Source organism: Schistocerca piceifrons, chromosome 7 (assembly GCF_021461385.2).
Source record: "Schistocerca piceifrons isolate TAMUIC-IGC-003096 chromosome 7, iqSchPice1.1, whole genome shotgun sequence".
In the NCBI taxonomy this organism is placed as follows: Eukaryota; Metazoa; Arthropoda; class Insecta; order Orthoptera; family Acrididae; genus Schistocerca; species Schistocerca piceifrons.
Genome location: NC_060144.1, coordinates 77545242 through 77553691, shown reverse-complemented (window position 1 = coordinate 77553691; position 8450 = coordinate 77545242). Strand labels below are relative to the sequence as shown.

General features: G+C 39.3%; 1 protein-coding gene across 1 annotated transcript in view; it reads right to left on the bottom strand.

The window, feature by feature from the left end:
* The window catches only part of LOC124804881 (speckle-type POZ protein B-like), a 90916-nt gene that overhangs the window by 40019 nt on the left and 42447 nt on the right, over positions 1-8450 (bottom strand). The window lies entirely within an intron of this gene.

Here is an 8450-nt window from a genome sequence, read left to right as displayed (position 1 = left end):
TCTCACCTTGTACGTCCACACACTACATTCGTAGTGTCCCACCCCGATGTGGGTCCCTGCAGTCGCACTATCCTCTGTGCCCTCGGTGGCTCAGATGGATTTGCCGGCACGGTAGCTCAGCGTGTTCGGTCAGAGGACTGGTTGCCCTCTGTAATCAAAAAACAGAGCAAAGGAATCAACGATCAATATGAAAGGATGTTATGTGACGTCCGCCCAGACCAAGCGCAACGAACAATACCGAACAAAATGCAGAGAATTAAAAAAAAGATGGATAGAGCGTCTGCCATGTAAGCAGGAGATCCCGGGTTCGAGTCCCGGTCGGGGCACACATTTTCATATGTCCTCGTTGATATATATAAACGCCCGTCAGCAGCTGAAGGCATTCAATTAATTCTAATTCCATACTTTTTTGTCCAGTCCTAACGTTGTCTTATTCCGATGATGTATCTTGTCTGACACTTCTGTTGCGAAGATATCACTTTCTATAAAAAATGACAACCTCCTGATATGATTTGTTCAGTGTAATTTTATGAATTATGCAATATTAGGCAGTAGGAAGATTAGTTAAAATTCCAACTAAATCATTTTTCTTAATTATTTGTACTAGAAATGAGTTGAGGCTAAAAAAATTGAGACTAAGGGACGAAGGTAAATAGTTTCGTGATTAGACGTGAGGGAAGTGATTTCTAGCATTCCCCAAGATACTGTTATACGCCCCCTGTAGTTCCGTACAGTGTAAACGATTTATGAGACTATCTGACCAGCTGTCTTATGGTGTTTGCAGATGCTGTAATTTATCGTCTAGTAAAGCAAAAAATCAAAACCAATTGCAAAACTATTTAAATTAGATATCTGCAGGGTGTAAAAATTGACAGTTGATCCTAAATAACGAGAAGTGGGAGGTCATCCATATGAATGCTAAAAGGAATCCTTTAGACTTCGGTTACACGATGAATCAGTGATATACAAAGGCCGTAAATTATCGGAAAGAACATATAGGAAATGTTGTGGAGAAGGCAAACCAGAGACTGGATTTTATTGTCAGAACACTTAGAAGATGTAACAGATCTGCTAAAGAGACTGCCTACACTGCGCTTGTCCGTCCTCTTTTAGGAGTACTGTTGCACAGTGTGGTATCTTTACCAGATAGTATTTACGGAATACATCGACAAAGTTCGAAGGGGGGCAGCACGTTTTGTACTAGCAAGAAATTGGGGAAGAGAGTGTCACGGACATAATACAGGATTTGGTGAGGATATCATTAAAAGACGTTTCACGTTGTGGCGCTATCTTTTCACGAAATTCCAATCACAAACTTTCTCTTCCGAACGTGAAAATATTTTATTGACCAGTCCTACATTAGGGAGAAACGACCATTAGAATAAAATCAGGGAAATCAGAGGTCACACGGAAAGATAATGGAGTTCGTTGCTTCTGCGCATTGTTCCAGAGTGGAATAATAGAGAATTATTTTGAAAGTCGTTCGATGAAACTTCTGCAAGGCACTGAACTGTGATTTGCGAGAGTATCCATTTAGATGCAGGTAACTTGCTTATCTCATTTTTATAAATGGATATTACTACTGCTTATTTCAATCTTTCAGGAAATACTCACTGACTCAGCTGATTACAAAGTTAATTGCAATGGGGTGTTGCTAAATCTGCCCACGACATTTTTTTCAGGATTCAGCTACTTTTATGATCTGTAACAGCTGATTTATCGGAGCTAATTTCTGGTTGTATTGTACTGTGTGCAATGATCGTCAAAGTAAGTGACGCGTCTGTTTCTGATTTTTTGTGTGTGTGTGTGTGTGTGTGTGTGTGTGTGTGTGTGTGTGTGTGTAGGGAGTGGGTGGGTGTGGAGAGTGTACTGAGATATTCCTAGGTAGAAATCACAATTTGTTGGGCAATTATTTGAAAGATCATCGTCACTGTTCCTGTTCACAGTTTGGATTATTGCGTTTACTTGTTTCATGTCTCACAACTCTCTAACTAGACGACTGTTATTAGAATTTTTTGCACACAGAGCAGGCTGAATATTAAACATATGACTGATAAGTAAAGCACAATGCTCCATCCGGCTTGAGTGGCCGAGCGGTTCTAGGCGCTTCAGTCTGGAAACGCGCGACCGCTACAGTCGCAGGTTCGAATCCTGCCTCGGGCATGGATGTGTGTGTCGTCCTTAGGTTCGTTAGGTTTAAGTAGTTCTAAGTTCTAGTGGACTGGTGACCTCAGATCTTAAGACCCATAGTGCTCAGAGCCATTTGAACCATTTTGTCTTGCAAATAATAAAGGCGAAACGCGTAGGGCAAGAAAAAATGTTTTATTCAGTTGTATTTATGGAATATTCCCGACGGCGGCCGCATTAGGGGCACTGAAATTCATCGATGATGGGAGTTGAAAATTTGTGACGAACTGGTACACTAGACTGGATGCATCGTTTCTCTAGAACGGATGCCTTAACTGCCTCGTCCATCAAGCTTCACGCCAGACCCAAATTCCCAACGTCACATGCCCATTCAATTCAGCGTTCTAGTCCATGTAGCCTTCGCTCGCAACGCGGCCTGTATTCCCGCGGGAGGAAACGAAACCTGATATGCTTCTGTACGGAAGGAATCACCTTACCGTCTTCTGTTTTGTTGTAAGCGCCCATCGAAACTAATCAAACAGTCTTTGTCATCGACGCTCATCACCAGAACTGCAGATAACTCAGGTTTGATAGGAAAGGATGAGTAGTCTCTCCTGAAGAGAAAAACATCGATTACCGTTATCTGAAGATGTTCGAGGCAGTGTACCAGTGAAAAGTACATTTCTCGCCATATAAAGAGTTAAACAACATTGTAAGACCTAATAGTTACGTTCATCTGCACCAGCCTTTGCAACCAACGCAAGTTGGTGTGAAACAGGAACAGTATCGCAATTCCTGGACGACTATAGCAGTCTGTCCACGGCTAAAACATATTTAATGTACTGAAACTACAAGACTCAGTTGTGTGTGTGTGTGTGTGTGTGTGTGTGTGTGTGTGTGTGTGTGTGTGTGTGTGTGTGCGTGTGTGTGTGCGTGCGTGTGCGCGTGTGTATACGAAACGTAATGCGTCTCCACTTGTTTGACACATGACTGCCTAATCTACGGATAATAGCTTTCTTCCTCGAAAGTAAAGACGAGTTTTATGAATTGGCTGGAGGAACCGACGGACAGGACTGAAAGCGATTTTCGCACACCCCTATATATGAAAGCAGCGTACTATTAGCCACAAATCCAAATAAAAAGGCTATCTCACGCTTGAAAAGCACACTTGTGTAAAGGACACTCGAAAATGAGACAGAGGAAGAAAGTAAGTGAATTGTTTATTATTTCAAGTACGTAATCACCATATCTTTATACATTTATCCCACTGTGGGGGGACGGACAGTGCCTTCATGGCGAAAATGTTTGCGGTTGCCTATGGAACCAGCATTGTATCGAGACGTGCAACACCTCGTCCGACAGAAATCGACCACGAATGTGTCTTCAGGGTTCCAAAAAGTATAGGTCCACATGTTGCTACGGTTGTTTCGACTACGCTGCAGAAGTTTCGCTGGGAAGCTGTTAAACATGCTCTATACATTCCCCGTCCGTCCCCATACTATTTCCATAATTTTGGAGCCCTGAAGGAAGACATTCGCGGCCATCGATTTGTTTTGTAATAAGAGGTGCACGGCTGGGTGCAATCGTGGTTCTGCAGGCTACGGCAAACATTTTTCCGTCAAAGCACTGACCGTCTTATCCCGCAGTGGCATAAACTTACAGGGTGTTCCAAAAAGGACTTTACAACTTTGAAAATTCATATAAATTAATTTGTAGTGCCTACAGGTGTTATTGTAGTGTCAATTCGTAGGGAAATACATCAAGTTTTGTCTCGCGTAGTGCCGAATCGCACAATGACGTCACATCATATCCAGGTTGGGTGAACTTAGCATCCTCCGAATCAATCGCACCGAACGGTGCGGGAGACGCTGTTAGCACTTCGACAGTCAGGCGTGACGTCAAAATGACTTGTACATGCTGCATCGAAATCGCAGAGGCCGTGTATCGACTTCAGTCGTCGTTACATACACTTTGCGAGTTAGCGTCAAACTGTCGTTCGTTAGCTTGCATACGATACGTTCATACTTAAGGATGAGCTCAACTTTTGAGTCTGTTAAAAGAAACGCTGAAAGATTTCAGCATAAATGATCGCGGCCAATATCGTGGTCATTGCGACACCAAGGAAGAGACTGAGGCACTTCTGGCTCGTCTGAAGATTGGATTTTCCTACTCTGAGGAGCAGCAGACGTTCAGATGCAGATAAAAGTAAGGGAATAAGTGGCTTTTTTGTGTTTAATTTTATTTCCTCAGCAAACCAGTAGTGTAACAACTGTTTTCGCAAAACTTTACAGTGTACGCCGGTTCTCGTACCTTGTGGCCTTGAAAGTGCGTGTTTTCAATACGGAACGAAAGGCTACTTGCTATACCCAGAAGAGCAAACAGAATTTTACGTGGCTAATCTATTTGTTTTCACCAATAATAAAGTAAATAATTGTTTTGTCTCATTTCCTGACCTCTTCCTTAGAAACATTTTGTTTCTACTGTTGCAGGTTCTCAAATATTCTTCTTTAGTCTCATGAAAGGGAGTGTGGAAATCTGATTTTGTGGATCTCTATTCTCAGTGGAAGGTATAAGCCACCGAGTGTGCGTACAAGGCCCAAAGTACCGAGAGGGAACTATGGATGTTATTGCAGATCACGTTGTTTTGTAACATCAAATTGTGTACAATATTAATTGGTAGATTATAGTAGAAACCAAGGAAAGTATTCATATCATTTATTATATCGTGTTATTTGGTTACGAAAGTTACATGTTTGCATTGATTCTTAAAATTGATTTGTGTATGCAGTCATGACAGTAACAGTTAATTACATGCTATGTAAGCAGAATAATTTTTCATTGCTCATTATACTACTATATATTAAGCTATGCATCACTGAATATGGTCTTAATCGTGCCAGGTTCATTAACAGCATACCACTTCATGTAATACTCTTTAGTATAACTACTCTTCTGTGGCAGATAAACACTTAGGCCTATTTGTTTTCTTTGATCTCATTTCGAAGTTAGACAAAATGATTTCTTTAGGTAATACACTAATTCACACTGTAGCTTTGTTTTTCCTGTTAAGGTCTAACTGATGGTTAAATCTGGTTCATGTATAGACTTGGGTAGTATTTGTTCATTGATTTTCTGTATGAAGTACCATATATGCTTAACATACATTCTTCCAGCAAACACTACTTTTAAGCCTGCTGAGATCCTCCACAAAGGAAACAAACTTTGAATTAAGCCTATGTGTTGTGTGTTTGTTTAGGTTGTGTTTTCAGCCTGATGTTGCAGATTCATGGATGCTGCTGAAAGTTTCTTTGGTTAATTTATAGTTGAAAATATTTGTTATTCAGTCAGTGTTGGTTTTTTTAGGTGTGGATCATGTTTGTTGTTTGTTTAGAATGTCTTTGCCTAAAAACCCCTACTTTACATGGTTGTCCTATTAGTAGTTCTTGACATTGATCATTTCATGCTATTTGTCGTCTGTCTGTTATGGCACCATGGTCGCTATCTTAAATACAAGCAAAATATCAGGAGTTTTTAAGTCTATGGTGGTTGGTGTCACCATCTTCTGTAATGCCAAAATTTTACGAAAGGCTAGAGTATAGGTTTGTGCATAGTTTGTATGCCAGAGACAGTTAACTAAATTTGAGCAATACATTTGTTGTTGAGGTGATTCCCTTCTATACACCCTAAAGATTAGCGAAGTTTGTGTGTGGTATGTCCCTGACCAGTCATTTTCAAATGCTGAGATAGTTTCGTAAGGGAGATTTATCATTTTTGTCTTGGGGTAAAGATTTTGCCCACATTGTGAGGAGAAAGAAATATTTGATCGCCACTGTAATTAATCGGCAAATTATTTTACATAAGTGTTGTGTGTTTTAGTTTAAGGCTGAGCATGTGAATCCATAAAGGACATATTTTTAATATCTTACTAAACATGTTTTATCTACCTATGTCAGTCTGTCTTATGGAAACTTTTTTCAGGTAATTATCTTCTGGCATTTCTAATACAAAATACAGCCATCTGTATTAGAGTAATGGTTTTGTGGAGCACACACTGGTAATTGAATCTCACGCCCAATCAGAGGAGAAGGCAATTACTTTTGCACATAATCTGGTATATAACAGCAAATTTTGTTTAAAATTTATTTAATTTCCAGAAAACTTAGTCTGTTAAATTGGAAAGTTTTAAGTGTTTTTGTATGTATTTTTAGGCTGGTCAACCAAGGGTGCTCAGAGTGGACAGTGTTGTGAATGCTGGCTGTTTTCAGGGGGTTAAGAAAATTAAACATAGTGAGTATCTGGTCTCAGTCATTCCTGGAGAACATTAGCCATCGCATTTCCATGTTGTTTAACTGTTTCAAACTAGCTTAATTAGAACCTTTGTATTGTATCACAGGTATTTTTAGCCTGAAGCAAAATTTGGAGTAAATGAAGAATCCAAAGACATTTCAATACTCTGAGATTGCTTTGTGGATGAATTGGTTCTGAAGCAACTGGAAGTATAGATAAAATGTTGTCTTTATTGTAAGAAATGAACTGCAGCAATGTAAGTCCTTGGAAAACAGACCAGATCACACTCCCCTCCCCCCCCCCCTCTCATACTAAATCCTTTTGCAGAATATCATTAATTCCATAATACATGCTGGAGAAGTGTTATCACTGTTGAAATGTATGTTTCTGTATTTTGGTAGCAGACAACTTTTAATGGAAGTCAGTGTAGGTTTCGTCAATTCATCACATTGCAAGATTGGAAGGTTATCAAAAATTTGCTTAACTTCACTACTACAGGAAGTCAGATTTATTAAATTTTCATACAGCTCATGCCTGTCGATACAGTGCTGAATTAGAGCTTGATGTTTCAGGAATAATATGGTGTTCACTGTTTAACAATTGCCCTGCAAGTTACGTGTTGTTTAATTTGTTCACTGCTTGTCACACACCCAAGTTTTTCAGACAAGCAAATTAATGGGCGAGTCCTATAGCTTAAATTCAGTTTGTCAAATCCACATTAAAAGAACAACTGGGAGATAGCACAGAAGTGCTTGTAAGGATACTTTGTAAATGTCCAGATTTCCAAATCAGAACTGCAAAGTTTATGACAATTCTTCAATTACAGCACATTTTACACAAAATAACCCCACATCTACCATGATTTACATTCTGTACTACATTAAATTTCTACTGATTTGCTTCATAAATTCTTCCTGTGCTGCAAGGATACAGGGATTTCGTAGTTATAGGGTTTAACTGGGGAATTTAAATTACAAAATTGCTGGCTGGGGCTAGAGATACTTATTAACTACAATCGTAACACCACCTGTCAAATGTTGACTCTGAGAAAGTGAAGGTGCCTTTGTTATATTTATGCTGGCAAATCACCTTTGTCCCCAAATTATTTTATTTGCACAGCTTTCTATTAAAGAAGATTGGTTTTTGTCATCAATCTTAGCATCTTCATCTCATTACTAGTTTGGGACCCAAAGATGGCCGATTCTGATAGAAAGGAAGTTGTATGGCTATGTGTTATACAATGCCATTTTTAACCTTCATCAAACTTGTCCAGTACTGATGACTCGTATTTGTATCTAAGAACAGTTCAGATGATGCTGATGGAGCAGTATGTCCTCACAGATCCAGTATTGTCTTTATCAGCTGCTATTGTTAAATTGCCACATTTTAATCATCTCTGGCCCCTTCAGTGTGAAATGGACAAAGATAAACATACAGGGCAACATTTAAATTGCTTCTATTTCGGACTCTGAGAAACCCAGTATGTAGGCTTGATGTCTGTTCCAGTCCTTTAAAACCTTTAATGTTTCAGAAGTTAAGCTCATGTTTGCCACCTGAACCAAAATAAATCATGGTTTTAAAAATAATGGTTTAATATGTGCCATAGCAAAAGAAGTGGCTTTATTTCTTCAAAAAATGTCTGAAATAGATGCTACTTGTGGATTTATGTTTTCTCTCGCTGACTTTATTCTGCAGAGAATCGTAATCAATTTGGAGTCTTTCTTCTCTTACAAACTGATTCAAGTACATGATTAAAAATGGTTATGTCTGAGGGATGAAACATAGTTTTCATAATGATCTAGTCTGATTTTCCTGGTGAAGTTAGAGGATGCAGCCAGATGTGTAGCTGTCAGGAATTCACTTTGTATGGACAAACACAGTTTTGTAGAATAGTATATGCTGAAAGACAAATTCTGATCAATATTCAGATTATTGCGAAGCCCGATGGTTTATAAAATCAGTCTTAATATAGGACTGATGAGAGCCTCCCTGTGATTATGTAATCTTGGCTTGGTCTCCGAAGATGTCAACAGCAG